Here is a 15,621-nt window from a genome sequence, read left to right as displayed (position 1 = left end):
GGGAAGGTTTATGAATAATTGAATATTTGTGACAATTTTTTTTTTTTTTTTTTTTGTGGAATATTATGAGAATATTGGGCAGATTATGAAGAGTTGGAGGAGGAGATAATTTAGGGACTTGTTCCCTACTACTGGAGGATCAATAATAAATAATAATTCAACAAGATATTATGGAACTATGGAAAAAATTGTGGAACTCCGGTGATTGAGAAAATCTAGGAATGTGTTCCACTAATCAAGGCACCGGATCCACCAATGAAGGGACCAGATCCACTAATCAAGGGATTGCACTGGCGAAAGCTTTCTCCATCCATGAGGAATGATTCTTAATCATTTTTTATAAGTACCAAGTTGAATTTTCCTCTAGGGAATGATTGAGAAAATCTAGGAATGTGTTCCCTGCCATTTAATGCAAATTCCTAGTATTGGGGACTAGATCCACTAATTAGGGGATTTTGGTGAGGAAAGCTTCCTCCATTCATGGGGAATGATTCCTAATCATTTTTTATAAGTACCAAGTTGAATTTGCCTCTAGTGGGAGATTTTCATTAGTGTTATTGTGGAGAGAGCTTGTATTTTTGCAACTCCATTGTATTTTCTTGTAGGGATGTAATTCGTTTGATGAAAATAATGAAGATTGGTGTCATGTTCAGTTTCTAAATCTTGTTCTCCTCCATAGGTCTCTGAATTTCCTTGGGCTTGGCCATCTCAGGAGCCTCAAATCCCTTTTGTATCAATTTCTTTCTTTCTTTTCATTTCTTATTCACATGCATCTCTAGTTTTTATTTCTTTCTACTTCTGCATTTAGTATTTATGATTTCTTGTTGTAGGATTGAGTTAAATGGTTCATGTAAGTTATTTTGTAGTATAAAAATAATTATTTCATTCTTGGAAAAGATTTGGAAGTTCATAAAAATCATTGAGTTGCTTGGATTAGTCTTCTTATTCCCAAATCTAGATTGTTGGACCTCCTTTTTAGCAAATAACAGTAAATTTCTGTTATTTTTTAGAGCATGCTAACGAGCTTCAATCAACTTGACTCCACTTGCATTAGATAAAAAAAAAAATCTAGTTCATAACAAAAATTACCCAATTTCATTTTCACTTGATTTGGTTAGGCATTTTTTTGATTTACTAGCTCACTAATTCTCGAATTTCTAGATTTTCAACTAGTAATGTTTTATTTTTTATTTTTTTAGAATGGGTTAACAGAGGCCTTTTTGAGTGATTCCACTTGGAATAGGGACCTAAGACATCCTAGTTAATAACAAAATTTGTCCCATCCAATTTGGTGTTGGGTTGTGTTATATTCTTTCCACGACTAGCCCATGTAGTTAATCGGGGGGTTAGAGGGGGGGGGGGTCGTAGCCCCCCTTCATTGCGCCGATTGCATAGCGGGGCGAGTCACATGGGGTTTGAGGGGTGTAGGTAAGCCCACACTATGGGGTCTCAGGTAGCAGCCCGGAAAATTTTGGTTTTGGACCCTATATTAGGTTGGGCAGACCTACCTATGGTTTTGTGCATGAATTTTTCGTACATGGTTTTGGACGCAATGGTTTTCGGTCCATGGTATTGGATGCTTTGGCATGTATAAATATGTATTGTAACATTGAAATGAAAATAATGAAAAATCAAGATGGTAGTCTCAATTTTGGGATTCAGGGGAAAATATCTGTGTATATGTGTTTTATGTGTGATGCTCTCGCATTGTTTATTTTCTGTGTTTTAGAATTCGTATGCAGGTAATTTTTGTATGGGGTTAAAACCTACATTTGGTATCAGAGTTTTTTTGGCTTCAAGGGGATGCCTTTGCTTCTGAGGGGTTTCACTCAGGCCTGTAGTAGACCTTATTCAGTGGGACATCTGCGGGATCGATTCTGGTGGTGAATGAGGATGGAAAGCAGTGGAAAGATGGAGATTGAGAAATTTAATGGTCAAAGTTTTGAGCTATGGTAACTGAATATGGAGGATCTGTTGGTGGATAAAGATCTGTGGGTAATGGTAAATCTAGTTAATAAACCAACGAGAGTGTCTGATTAAGAATGGAAGAAGTTCGATTGGAAGGCTAAGAGCACAATACGATTGTGTGTTTCAGATTTAGTATTGTTGAATGTATTAGGGGAAGCTACAACAAACGCTTTGTGGGACAAGTTAGGGACTTTGTACCAATCTAAGTCTCTAGTGAATAAGTTGTTCCTATTGAAAATGTTGCATAACCTGAGGATAAAAGATAGAGACTCGGTGATAGAACATCTGAATGCATTTAATACTGTGGTAAGTCAATTATTATCTGTTGATATTAAAATTTCAGATGAAGATAAGTGCATCAGTTTGTTGTGTTCTCTACTAGATTCATGGGATAGTCTACTTATTGCAATAGGTAATAATGCAACTGCCTTACAGTTTGATCAAATAGTCTCATCCTTGCTGACGGAGGAGATGAGATGGAAAAATATGGAAAGCCAGAATGGTGATGCCTTGTCTGTACAAGGACGGTCCCAGAACAAAAACAAAAATAAGTCATCGAGTGGGAGATCTAAATCTCCAGGAAAATTTGTAAAGGTGGTGTGCTAGAAATGCGGAAAGGATGGGCACTACAAAAGGGATTGTAAATATAAAGCTCCCCACAAAGGAAAGGAATCTAATGATTCTCCTTTTGTAGAGGTGAAAACAACCTCAGATGAAGGTGGGGATGTGTACTTGGCTTCTTCAAGTACACATGTAGATCATGAGGCATGGTTGATTGACTCAGGTGCATCCTTTCACTTCACTCTCCACAAAGAGTGGTTCTGTGAGTATGATAAATATGATGGTGGTGATGTCTTCTTGGGGGATGACAGGAAGGCTAGAATCATTGGTCATGGAAAAGTAAAGTTGAAGTTGCAAGGTGGAAGGGTTATAACACTTCTGGGTGTTCTACATATTCCTGCATTGGCCAGAAATCTGATTTCCGTAAGAAAACTGGATGATGCAGGTGTAAAACAATGTGTGAGAAGGATACCTGCAAGATGGTTCAGGGAGCACTGATATTGATGTTGGGAGTTCGAATTGGAACATTGTACAAGATGCAAGGTAGCACTGTTGTTGATGGGTGCAATAGTTTTGTGGTTCCACAAAGAGGAGTAGAAAATCTAGTGGTCTCTCGAGAGAAAACCATGTTGTGGCATCAAAGGCTTGGACATATTGGAGAGAAGGGCCTTCGAATACTTCATGGTAAATGTATGATAGAAGGTATGAGTAATAGCTCTATGGATTTTGATTTCTGTGAAAATTGTGTATATGGGAGGTAAAATCGGGTGAGTTTCCCCTTTGGTGGTAAGAGAGTGAAACAAATATTAGAACTTGTGCATAGTGATGTGTTTGGACTTGTGAAGGTTCCATCACTGGGTAAGTCTGTGTATTATGTATCATTTATAGACGACCTTGTTACAGAGAAAAGTGTCTATGTAGAACTGCTAATCCCACTAAGGCGTGGTAGCTACTTTAGAAACAAACAAAGTAAAACTACTTTTGTTTTCCTTTATGGAGGATAGATGAGAGAAGAATAAAGGAGACTAACCTCTGTCTTGTGCTTGACTCCTTGCTCGATTCCTCTCTCTTCTGATAGTCCTTTGCTACTTGTTTTCTGGTATACCCAGCTTCACAGAGTACCTGTAGAATCAAAGCAGCGTAACACTATATGAGAACATGGATCTACTATCATAAACAATCTAGGACCAGATGTAAATTGACCATACAAATGCATAAAACATAAATGACACAAGAGTATGGAGGAAAAATTGAATAGCTTTATTGATAATCAAGAAAGAGCCAAGAGAGTTACAACCAGTTGTTCTGACCCAACATCATCCTCTCAGCAAGTGAGCCCTTCTTCACCTCATGCAAAGCTTACATCACCCAACACTATGATGTTGCCTCAAGAAACCAACAACAATTCCTTACAAGATGCAAAATTCCAGCCTCTAGATCTCTGGGATGAGGGATCCATATATAGATGTCTGCAAGGGAGATGAGTCAGCTTGTCATTTGATTAGTGTCTTCCCTCTGATAGTTCTTGCTTCCACTTGGAGATTGATGATCTCTTACTCATCCTTGGTCGAATTCAGAGAGGCAAGTGTCACAGGAGAAGTTTCTGGAAGATTCCATGCTTCTCCACCTCGCGGATTGACACTGCCATTTGTCTCTTCTCGCCCATCGCACCCCATAGAAGGGATTTTTGAAATGAAACACACCCACTGAGTGTACTTAGGTGAGATGCAATGCACTTTGCCTATGGAGTAGGTGAAATGATCCCATTTTGACCAGTTCTGAGTAGTTTTTCATGGAGAACTTCTGGGAGAAGCTGTAATCAGTTGACCTTGTTCCTTTAGGGGTTGGAACAACATTTTTAGGGACTTAGGAGCCCTTGGTTTATGGAAATTTTATGCTTGGCGCTGCAGTGCCCAAAAATGTCTATAACACTTGCCCCCTAAAGCATGAGGTCGTTAATCTTTTTTGATGTCAGGTGAAATGCTTTATCATGAGGATCCGAAGTTCTTTCAAGTGGGAGGAGACCTGTAATAAGATACAATACAATACATTATCTTCATAATATTTTCTTGATCTAGCTGAGGCAAGCATTCCCATGCTCAGCTTTATAAATTCATTTTCATATACATAGGACAGACAATCGTCTGAGTGTAGACTAATGATTTTGGAGGAGCCATCATCCCATAGATTGGATGACTATCTGTGCAGCAATGATGTAAATTTGATGTCTTTATTTTCCTGAATATATATCGCAGCCCGATGGATGACACTAGATCCGGGGTCTTAAATCTCGTTAGATCTTCACTCAAAGTACAAGTCGATCTATGTGAGAGATGTTCTGGAGTCGAACATGGAAAGACGTCGCCTGATTACCAGCCAATGATGTAAGCTGTTAACAGGAGCGAGAGGAATCACCGATAATGATAATGATCCTCAAGGTACTACGGTACAATTCACGTGGTGTGAATAAGGGACTTGGTGTCGAACACCACGCAAAATCTTTCGGTTGAAGGACATTGATGTAAACCTATCGCGGGAAGTGAGAAACTTGCCATTAAGGCATGCAAGCTTCAAAGTACTGAAAGGGGTGTCCCTAGATCGACTTCTTGGATAATGAGCTGATGTCGACAAGAAGCGATCTGTCATAGGAGGGCCTTAATGAATCCCACATCAATGACACGGAATGGAGCAAATGATTTTAATGGAGGTGAAAATGATCTGGTGATATAAGGTTCAGGGTGGGGGTCATGAAATAATGGAGCGTAAATGTATTGCAACGGGTGAGACATAGGTGAATTCTCTGAGTGACTTCTCTTGAACATATCGGTGACACTAACATGATGGATTGGTAGCATTAACTCTAAATGTGGATGGTGTGATGTGACCATGGTGATGTGACCGGTGAATGAAACAACCCAACCCGACTTGGATGCGGAGTGAAAGTGTCATGTTCAAGAGCGACTTGCTACCAAAAAAGTTTCTTCAAGTTTTCTTCCCAATTTTTCCCCAGTCATTGCTGACCAGTACCTCTTTATTTTTGTCGAGCTTGAGGAGGATAACATATGCTTGTTTAATAATTTGCCCTTCGGGCAAACCCATCGCTATGTTTTAACAAGCCTAGTGATAGTGAAACTCGTTCTTGTCTGCTATGGACAAGTTTGTCGCTATTAGGTTTTAACGAGTTTAACGACAAAGATAACTCGATCCTTTTTAATTTTAGAGAGTTTGAAAAGGGACGTAAAGGAAACTCCAAAAATCCTTTTTCATCATCTAATCCCTTAAGTCCGAAAAAGTATGAAACAATACAGAAGGGATGAATTTTCGATACATTTAACGAGCCGAATAAAACAAGCGCTCGATCTTTTTGTGTAATAATCCCTCAGGTCCAAAATGATTAAAATCTAAAGGAGGGATAGAACTTCCGGTCCCTTTAACGAGCTGGAGAGGCCAATGGCTTGGCAATCTTTTCATATTTTACAAGTGAGTTGAAAAGAGCTTAAAGGAGACTCGTCTTTGAGGAACGAGTGATAAAATTGGGTAGTAGCTGATTCCAGGTAAGGTTTGGAATTTTCCAATCACGACAGTGTTACAAGGATGGCTAATAGAATCACTCTTCGCAGTTGTTCCTCAAAAGGGGTAAACAATCAAATGGAGGTGAATGATCGGCCAATACAGAGTGGAGGTGATGATGAGAACACGACCAATGATTTAAAGGCTGAAGTACTACATTCACGATGGTTATTTACCGGGAATTGGTTCATTTTTTATTGAGCTTAAATGCTGGGGGAAACATTTGCTCATTGCTTATGTTTATTTTTTAACGAGCATGAAGTTCGCGTTAAAACTACTCGATTTGACGGTGATTTTTTGACTTTACCATTAATAGCTTTGTTCTTTCACATGCTCAATTGCTTCATCAAACTAGTTAGAAATGAACAATATATGTTTGAAAAATGAGTTAAGACACTAATATTTTACTCAAATTACGTAAAAGTAATTTAAAAGTGCTTTTACCTCTCATTTTACCATTTCATTTGAACTTTGGCTTGTTGGAGCTTTGGAGGTGCCTTTCCCCCTTGATTTTCATCAGCTGATTTCGAGAGATTCTGTGGACGATTTTCAGCGCCGTCTGGACCACGTAGGAGCTAAACCTGAGCTCTTTCATTTCATCCTTTCCATTTTGCATTCTGAGCTTGATTTCTGGTTTTTCTGAGCCTCTGGGGTTTGAAAAACTCGCCCTAGCTCCATCACACCCTTTATGCATCGAAAGGTGTGTTGGATGTTAGACTGTCCACTGGCCAGTTGACATGCAATGCACCCAGAACACTACTGTAGGTGCGATGAGCACAAGGAAGGAAATTTATGCACAGTTTTTTGATGGAAATTTTGTCTGTTTCTCACCAAATCAGGATCTAACTCTTCTCTTGTTTGTTTTCAGATATTCATTGGAGCAAGATGACCATTACATGACGAGAACGTGAGCATGAAGAAGATGACATGCTTGCTTTACACGATCCGGTTACAGTAAACACACTGCGGAACTGTGGCCTGTTGAAGTTTTTCTGCATCTCTAGCATGAGACAGCAAATCAACTTGCTGTAGTATTTGCTCGATGCTTGGGATCCTACCAGCCAGGTGTTCTAGATTAGGGGCAAATCCATCCCCTTGACTATAGTTGACATCTATTTTTTGACCGGCTTATCGAGGTGAGATGCCCCTATCTCTTTATCAGGTTTGGCTCGTGGGGGTGAATCTGTGAGAGATTATGTTCACAAGTATTGTAGAGAGGGATCTCAGTCGAGTAAAGACGACAAGATCATCATTCAAGATGTCACTGACAGGTCTTTGAGGACCATTCTGTTCACTTTTGGTAGGATGGCTAGTGGTGCGGCTCTTCATGTGGCCAACCGATCTTATATGCAGTACTCCTTGGAATGTCTCGAACCGAAGGTGTTCAACTGGTGTGACGCAGTACTCCTTGTGATGAAAGAACATTTTACCAATGTGTAAAGCAGGAGGTTGAAGAACTTTGGATACGGTTCCATTTTGACCACCTTCACCTTGGAAAAGATACCACTGATGCAGCCGCAGTATATTGCACTCGGTTTACCTCCACCGATTGAACCATGTATGCAAAGATGGGTCGACCATATGTCTAGGTATGCTGGTCAGTCTTAGATTTCCTTTTCTGATACCTTCTTCGGGTGGTTTGATCGTCAGGAGATGGTTTATTCCGAGTATCCATATGCTGGTATGGTCTTACGGGGTGACCGAGATTTGGTACTGCCGGCTGGCGAACAGTGGGGTGCCATTGGTAAATTCTTGACGATATTTATGTTTATCGTTTTCCTTTTATAATGTCCTTGTGCTTTACTCTGTCAAGACTAATCAGAACTCATGTGCTCATGCAGATGTTGGTCCTGTTCGGCCAGTAGTACGCCTAAGAGTGCCAGCTGCCACCCCAGCAGGAGAGGTTGTTGGAAGGGCCATCCTTCGCGACCTTGATGTGGCCGAGACTCTTTCAGCATTACAAAATCAGGTCAAGGGCCTCACTCTCGGTATTCCAGATGTGAGGACTGACGAGCTGCCTTTGAGGTTGCAGCGACATACTACTGGTGTGCCAAGATGATGGCCTAGGCTTTTATGCATGACTTCACACGCGGTGACTTGTTATCACGAGCATCATTAGACTAAGGTTCCCCCTAGAGTTTTGAGTTTTGGGTCATTTGACCAATTTTGTCTTGGTTACAGAAAATTATGTGTAAACCATAAACAGTTATATATATATTTTTGATTTTCGGAGTTTTATTTTGGTTAAGTTGCATGATCCTGACGCAAATATTGATGAGATGCTTCTTTTTATAGATGTTGCAAATGTCTGTCTAAAATATAATTTGCTACTGAGTTAGTTAATGTGTTTAAGCCTCTGGAAATATGTTGATATTGAATAAAATCAAATTGCCTTGCCAAAATCTTGACCCTTAGGAACATGTGATAGATAGCTGGATTTAGGACAAAGTAGATACCCATGAGCTGTAGTATGACGAGCTGTGAGTCTAGCCTGACGACCAGTCGGCATATGCCATGTTTGATGGCTTCAGAGAGAAGTTCTATCAACACATTATATTTAGCGATGTTATCCGTTGATCAACCAATACATACCCCTCTGAAACTTACTAACTCGCCACTTGGATCAAAAATGGCCCAGGCCGCAGAAGATAGGTTCCGCGAACTATGACTTGCTTCGTCGACATATCCAACAAATGATTCCAATAGGTTCAACATCTACGACAAATGTAAAAAGCGGATTTACTTGACCAAAACAAATACTTTAGCGAAAACAAAAATGTAACAAAAGCATATATGTTACCATACTGAATCATGCATAGTAACGCTTAAGGTTCAATCCGTTACGGGGTTGTGCCAGTGGAATCCTGTCATAATCCATTAACTCGTAGGCTCCTTTTGCTAATACCCTCTTAACAATATAGGGGCCCATCCATAAAGACTTTAATTTACTTTCTCCCAATTTATCGGATTCTTGGTCATAAAGCAAGACCAAGTCACCTTCCGAGAAGACACGGGGTTTGACATTCTTGTCGAACTGCGACTTGACTTGTTTCTTATGGGCTTCGTTAGCCAAAGCAGCATCACGACGGGTTTCATCCAATTGGATTAGTTCCAAGAAACGAGCCTCCTCTTCTAAAGTTCCGGGGAGAAGGTCGATTGCGAGTTTGAGGGACGAGATTTCACACTGAATTGGGAAGATTTCTTCTAGGCCATACACCAGTTGGAAAGATGTAAACCCAGTCACATTCCTTACTGATGTTCGGTATGCCCACAAGGCTGAGTACAGGATCAGGTGCCAACTCCTTTTATGAACTCCAATCATCCTTTGCAATATGCGCTTCAGGACCTTGTTGATTTCTTCAACTTGTCTGTTGGCTTGTGGGTAATATGGAGTAGAGCTGTCAATGCGAAAACCCTAATTTGGCAACTAATTTGACCATCATGTGATTGCGAAATGGCGATCCATGATCTATGACTATAGCCTGTGGGACGCCGAATCTGGTGACTACATGATTGAAAAAGAAAAGGGCAGCTATTTCACCAGTGTTATCTAATGTAGGCATCGCCTTGGCCCATTTGGTAAAATAGTCAACTACGACTATGATATACCCATGCCCCCGGTCGAGGTAGGGTTACATGTCATGAAATTGATGCCCCATTTGGCGAATTTCCCAACAACAACTATTGGTTGCAGAGGTGCGGGTGGTCTTCTGGTTTTGCTATCGAAAATTTGACAGGCATGGCAACTTCTGACTGCAGTTATGCAATCTTTGAACATTGTTGGCATGGAAAATTTTAGGGGCTAATGTTCGCCCAGTGGGCTAATTTTCCATGATTTTTCCACAAAAAAGATTCGCCAATTTCCAATTTTATAAAAGACGATTCGCCCAAATTTTAGAATATAAAATTATTTTACCTTAAAAATCTCCAACATTATATAGAGACTATATATAAAATAATTATAAATTTGAATAATTTTACAAATATATCAATAAAGATTTATAATTTTCATATTAGGGATTAGTGAGATTCGCCAATGTTTTAAAATTCAAGAAAATTTTCCATCCTTAAAATTTTCCTTGATTGTTGGCCAAAAGTATCCTGCCTGTAAAAAATTTTGCGCCGTAGCGTAACCGGATTGATGCCCCCCACACGCGCCTGAATGGCAATCATTCAGGACTTTTTCGGCCTCCTCATGGATGAGGCACCTCCTCATAACTGTATCGACACCACGACGGTAAAGTGTATCACCGACGATCATGTAGTCTTCTGATTGGTATTGAATACGTTTTTGTTCGGAGCGGGAGGTATTAGGCCTATATTTTTGGGTTTGGAGATAAATGATTATATCTCCATACCATGGATTGCTTGAAGTTATCAAAAAAAAAGATTCATCCACGATAGTTTCTTCGGATGTTTCATCATTGGATGACGATGGGAGATCGCATAATAATTTTGCGAAAACAAGGGCTTTCTTTGACTTGGATTTTACGAATTCCAGATCAAACTCTTGTAGAATTTCTATCCATTTTGAATATTTTTTCCCCAGGAGCTGTCACAATAATATATAAGTCATGGGGTTTAAATCTGACAGAATGGTAGTTTTTCGAAAGAGGACATAGTGTCGAAATTTCTGTATTTCTTGAACAGCTGCTAGCGCTAGATTTTCAACATAACAATATTTGCTTTCTGTATCATTTAAGTTCTTACTCAAATAATACATAGGATGTTCAATTCCGTTGTCTTCTTGAACTAAAACCATTGCGATGGATGTATCTGCTCCAGCCAGATACAGGTTAAAGTCTTTTTGATAATCGGGAGCGTACATTAATGATGCTTTCATTAGAGATTCTTTTAAAGCATCAAAGGAAGCTTGCGCAACCTGATCCCAGATGAAGGGCACTTCCCTTTTCAATAGACGTGTATAACCTTTAGCAAGTTCGGCCTAATTTGGAATGAATCTCCTCAGAAAGTTTGCTTTCCCTTGGAGTTTTTGAATCTGAAGCAAATTCGAAGGTGGAGGCAAATTTATGATTGCCTGAACCTTACATGTGTCGAGACGAATCCCGTCCTTTGAGACTAAAAAGCCAAGTAAACGACCAGAGATGACATAGAACACACATTTGTGTGGATTGAGTCGTATCTTGTAGCGTCGGCAATGTAGAAATATCGCTCTTAGATGCTGCGGATGATCAGTCCGCTTTCGCGAATGAGCCGAAGGTTGTCGAGATATGGTTCAACAATGTTTTTGATGTCATGGAAGGCATAGTTCATTGCCCTCTAAAATGTTTCCCCTGCGTTCTTTAAACCAAAGGGTAATTTTCGATATGCGAATGTGCCCCACGGACAAATAAATGCAGTTTTTGACTGGTCCTGTGGGCGGATATTTATTTGATTATACCTGGAGAATCCATCCATAAATGAAAAGATTTCGCATCTGGCGCACTCATCAATTATCTAGTCAATGAAGGGTGTAGGGTAGTTGTCTTTTGGACAAGCTTGATTTACATCCCTATAATCGACGCACACTCTAATTGTTCCTTGTTTTTTCATAACAAGAACAATGTTCGACACCCAATCGGTTAGAGGAACGGTTAATGAAACCAGCATGGAGGAGCTTTTCAACTTCCGCCTTGATGGAAGTGGCTTTCTTGGGGTGCACCTGCTGTAGCCGTTGTCGTACTGGTTTGACATCTGGATACATCTTGATTTCGTGTTCAACGATACTCGAGTCAATGCCTGGCATTTCATTATATGACCAGGCAAAGACATCTATGAATTCGCAAAAAAGAGCATTGTATATTTCCAGTTCTAAAGGAGAACAACATTTGCCAACATAAATATTCTCTACAACATCTGTTTTGGTCGAGATATTTATGGCGATAGTCTCTTCAATGTTGGACAAGTTTCGCTCGGAATCCACCGTGTTTACAGTATTTGATAGGAAATAAAAAACTGAGGGATGATGAAGGTCATCATGAGTATCTTCTTCACAATCCAGAAGAAGGGAACGATGGTGGTAATATTCCCATGGTGCCCCTTCAATTACCATTGATTGAACAATTCCTTCGTCGGTGTAATGCACTCGCGACCAAGGATATGAAGGGGTGCCATATTCCTTAGACCTATCTATCCAAACGCTTGATGAGCGTTGATTTGGGTTTGCCTCCCATGATAGGAACATTGATTGCTACAATATTTCCATTTGGCTTGGAGGAAATACCTTTGTATGATCCATGTTTATACCATTTTCTGAGATCTTTTTAATCGAAGATATCATATTGCAAGTTCCTACTGATGCTACTTCCGCCAGATTTATTGGAGGTGGAAGGGAAAAAGTTCCCATTAATACAGGGTCTTTTAGTAGGCCTACTCCGATATTTTGAAGGGAATGGGGGCTTCCATGGATCATTGGAATGCTTCCCGTAACTTGAGAACCTGTTGTGGCCAGCAACAACCCCCCCTTTTTTCATTTAGTATCAAATCATGATAGCGAATGAATGGGGACCCTTAGATAAATTTTTTAGGAAAAGCTAGACTTTCTTTTTGAAGTTACAAATCATAATTTATAAAAGGCATCTTAGATATTTTTCTATGGTAGACGATAGGTCTTTTAAAGTCGCATATGCAAAAATATAGGAAACATCTCCCTTACTCTTCTAAAATCAAAATACGCGCCACCTTCATGATTAATAACGACATCGCATCACACCATACTAATGTCCATAGCGAAAAGCCAAGAAATTCGCCGATCTGCGATATTGCGATTGCTAGATCGCATATCACAGAAACAAGCCAGACGAGGTTTCGCAAGCACTAAGTTTTGCGATCTGCGATATTGCGATTGTGCGACATGCGAGGGTATGTCAGAAAATCATAAAATCACCTTAGTACGAATCCTTTGGGCGCGCCTTTCAAAGGAAAATCCACTTACCATAACATGACCTGAAATCATGCGCTTTTTAATGTTAGTAAATGAATTGGTTGTCAGTCATTAAGAGGATTAAATACGCGTGCCTTGTTGGATATTTGCTTCACGTAAGGTGGCGTAATTGATTTATCCCTTGCATTTAAAACTCTCCCATCACCTTTTTGATCGGACATTCCATTTCACTTGTAATCTGCAGGAACAAAGTGCAAAGACGACTCAGAAAGAAACACAAAGTAAAAATGGGAAAGAAGAACAAAGCTCAAAGCTCCGAAGCAAGAGAGAAGACCAAGGAGATGGCACCCCTATACACAGATACAACTTGCAACCGAGATGCAGGAATCTCCACATGGGAAGGCATGTACAGGCTATTAGAAGAGGAGAAGCCGAGAATAATGAAGGTGACTGCCGTTGCAGGTGCACCACGCTCCTTTGAAGCATCCCTAGAAGACCTAGCATGTTCATTCCTTCACAGAATAGCGGCCAGGCCTAAGATTCTACCATACACAGATATGATCAAGTGGATTCTGGATGATGCAGAATTAAACAACAGACAATTCAAGATTCAGGGACATGGGCTCGTGGGATCTTTCGCCGCCCAAGATCTGAAGTTAATGTACCATCTGCCTGAACCGCAAGCTACCTATAATGCACAATTTGTTAAGAAGTTTGCAATGGAGAACCCAGATTTATCGGATACCACTAAAGAATGGTTTACTTACATTCGAGTTTATGGAGGCACTTCTGTGAGCTAAGCGACAAAATCACCAGTCAGGTGGTGGAATTGTGAAGCGAATATGATCAGAACGACAAGAGGGTGACAAAGTATCTGACTTGGCAAGATGATGAGGAAGGAAAAAGAGCAGGAGCACCTAGAATTAATGAAAATCATAAAGAAATGCTCTTTAATAAATGGGACGAGCAGATCACGCAGGCAGAGCAAGCAGCAGAGACAGCGGCGACACAGGCAAGTATTCTTATCGACTGTGTAAATAAAAATTTACACAGGGCCAATTTGATTTCAGAGACCACCCCGGGATACCTACCAAACAAGTTGCAACTGGAGACAGAATGGAGGCAAAAGGCACAGGCAAAAGGGAAAGCTATCCAAGCACTGACTAGACTGAATTGGGAAAATTACTGGATGTACCTGGTTAAACCACATAGACAATGGATGACGGTAAAGTGTATCATGAACGCAGCCAAGAAGGTAGCGCCAGCTCTTATAGATGCCGTTTTTGCAGCCCAGCTCAAATGGAAATTAACCAACCGACTCTTCTCAAGCCTATGTTAGAAACATGCAACTTCAAAGACCAAGTCCACAAGTAGTTTTATTTAGAATGTTGTTTCTTTTTGTTTTAAGTTATATTAGAAAAAGGACGGTCGTTTGAAAATCGAATCCTTAATTTTGTAATAATACTATTATTAGAATTAAGACATAGTATTTTAACCCTTCTCATTGCATTGGAGAAGTGTCCAGAAATTTGCCAAAAACTTGTCCTTAGAACATGCATTTCTGCACCTCAGAGGAGGTTTTGATGAATGGAAGGATCAGATTTATTTATATTTGCATCTTAATGTCTGCTACTGATGTTGCATTTCTGTACTCTTAGTATATGTTAGAAGTAAGTAGAAGTAAATCATTATTGCTTGAAGTTTGTGAGTAAAAATCAGTCATAAATGGTACTTTTATCTCTTGATGATTTTCTACTTATTTGCTTAAAGTGATATACATCTAATGTTATTTATATGTTAATGTATAAATGTGTGGTTACCATTTGGCACTTTTGTACAATGGAGTCATTTGTTCATGCTTGACATATGAATGATTTATCATGCGATATGCAGTCCACAACTGTCCTGTTTAACTTCTTATGCAGAATGGTTTATCTTAAATGGTTTATATTCTTATAGTAGCTGAATAATCTTCATTACCAGTTATTATATGAAATCTTTTTAGATCGCCTGATGGAAAAGATATACCCCGGGTTATTATAGATTGCACATGTTGTTTTAATTAGATTTCAGCAGCTTATAGTCAAATCATGAGTTAGATTTAAATTAGCTCTCAAAAGTTCTCAAGAAAAAGCATAATCAAACCCTACACACACACACACCCCCTTAGATCGGGAAGCTGGTCCAGTTATCCCCAGTCGGACCCGCTACACCAAACGGGCACGGACCCGCCAACCAGGTTCCCGACCGGGTGGGTATCCCCCTTGTTGTTGACCCGATTTCAGGGCCCTCAACATATTTGGCGCTAGAAGGAGGGCCTGAGCATAATACCTGTTGGAATGTTTTTCGAATTATAAATCTTGAAACAGGATGACTACTCATGAAATTCCTATTTGGAGTTGCATCTATGTTCATACCTCTTCCAACATTCCACAGGATGTGGTAAGGCTATTGTCTCAGGTAAAGTTCAATGGTAAGAAAAACTCTTCCACATTCAATCATGCCCTTCAGTTCATACAAAAAGTTTCAACTTCTGATACTCAGAAGATTGATGAAGGTGTTTTGTGCAGGATTTTTACTCTTACCTTCATAGCAGAAGCTACAAAATGGTGTAGAAACCTCCCAGTTGCATCAATTCA

This window comes from Pinus tabuliformis, chromosome 7 (assembly GCF_031772625.1).
Source record: "Pinus tabuliformis cultivar Carrire ecotype Pingquan chromosome 7, CPIR1, whole genome shotgun sequence".
Lineage (NCBI taxonomy): Eukaryota > Viridiplantae > Streptophyta > Pinopsida > Pinales > Pinaceae > Pinus > Pinus tabuliformis.
The sequence above is the reverse complement of the archived record's forward strand: the minus strand, read 5'-3'. Positions refer to the sequence as shown.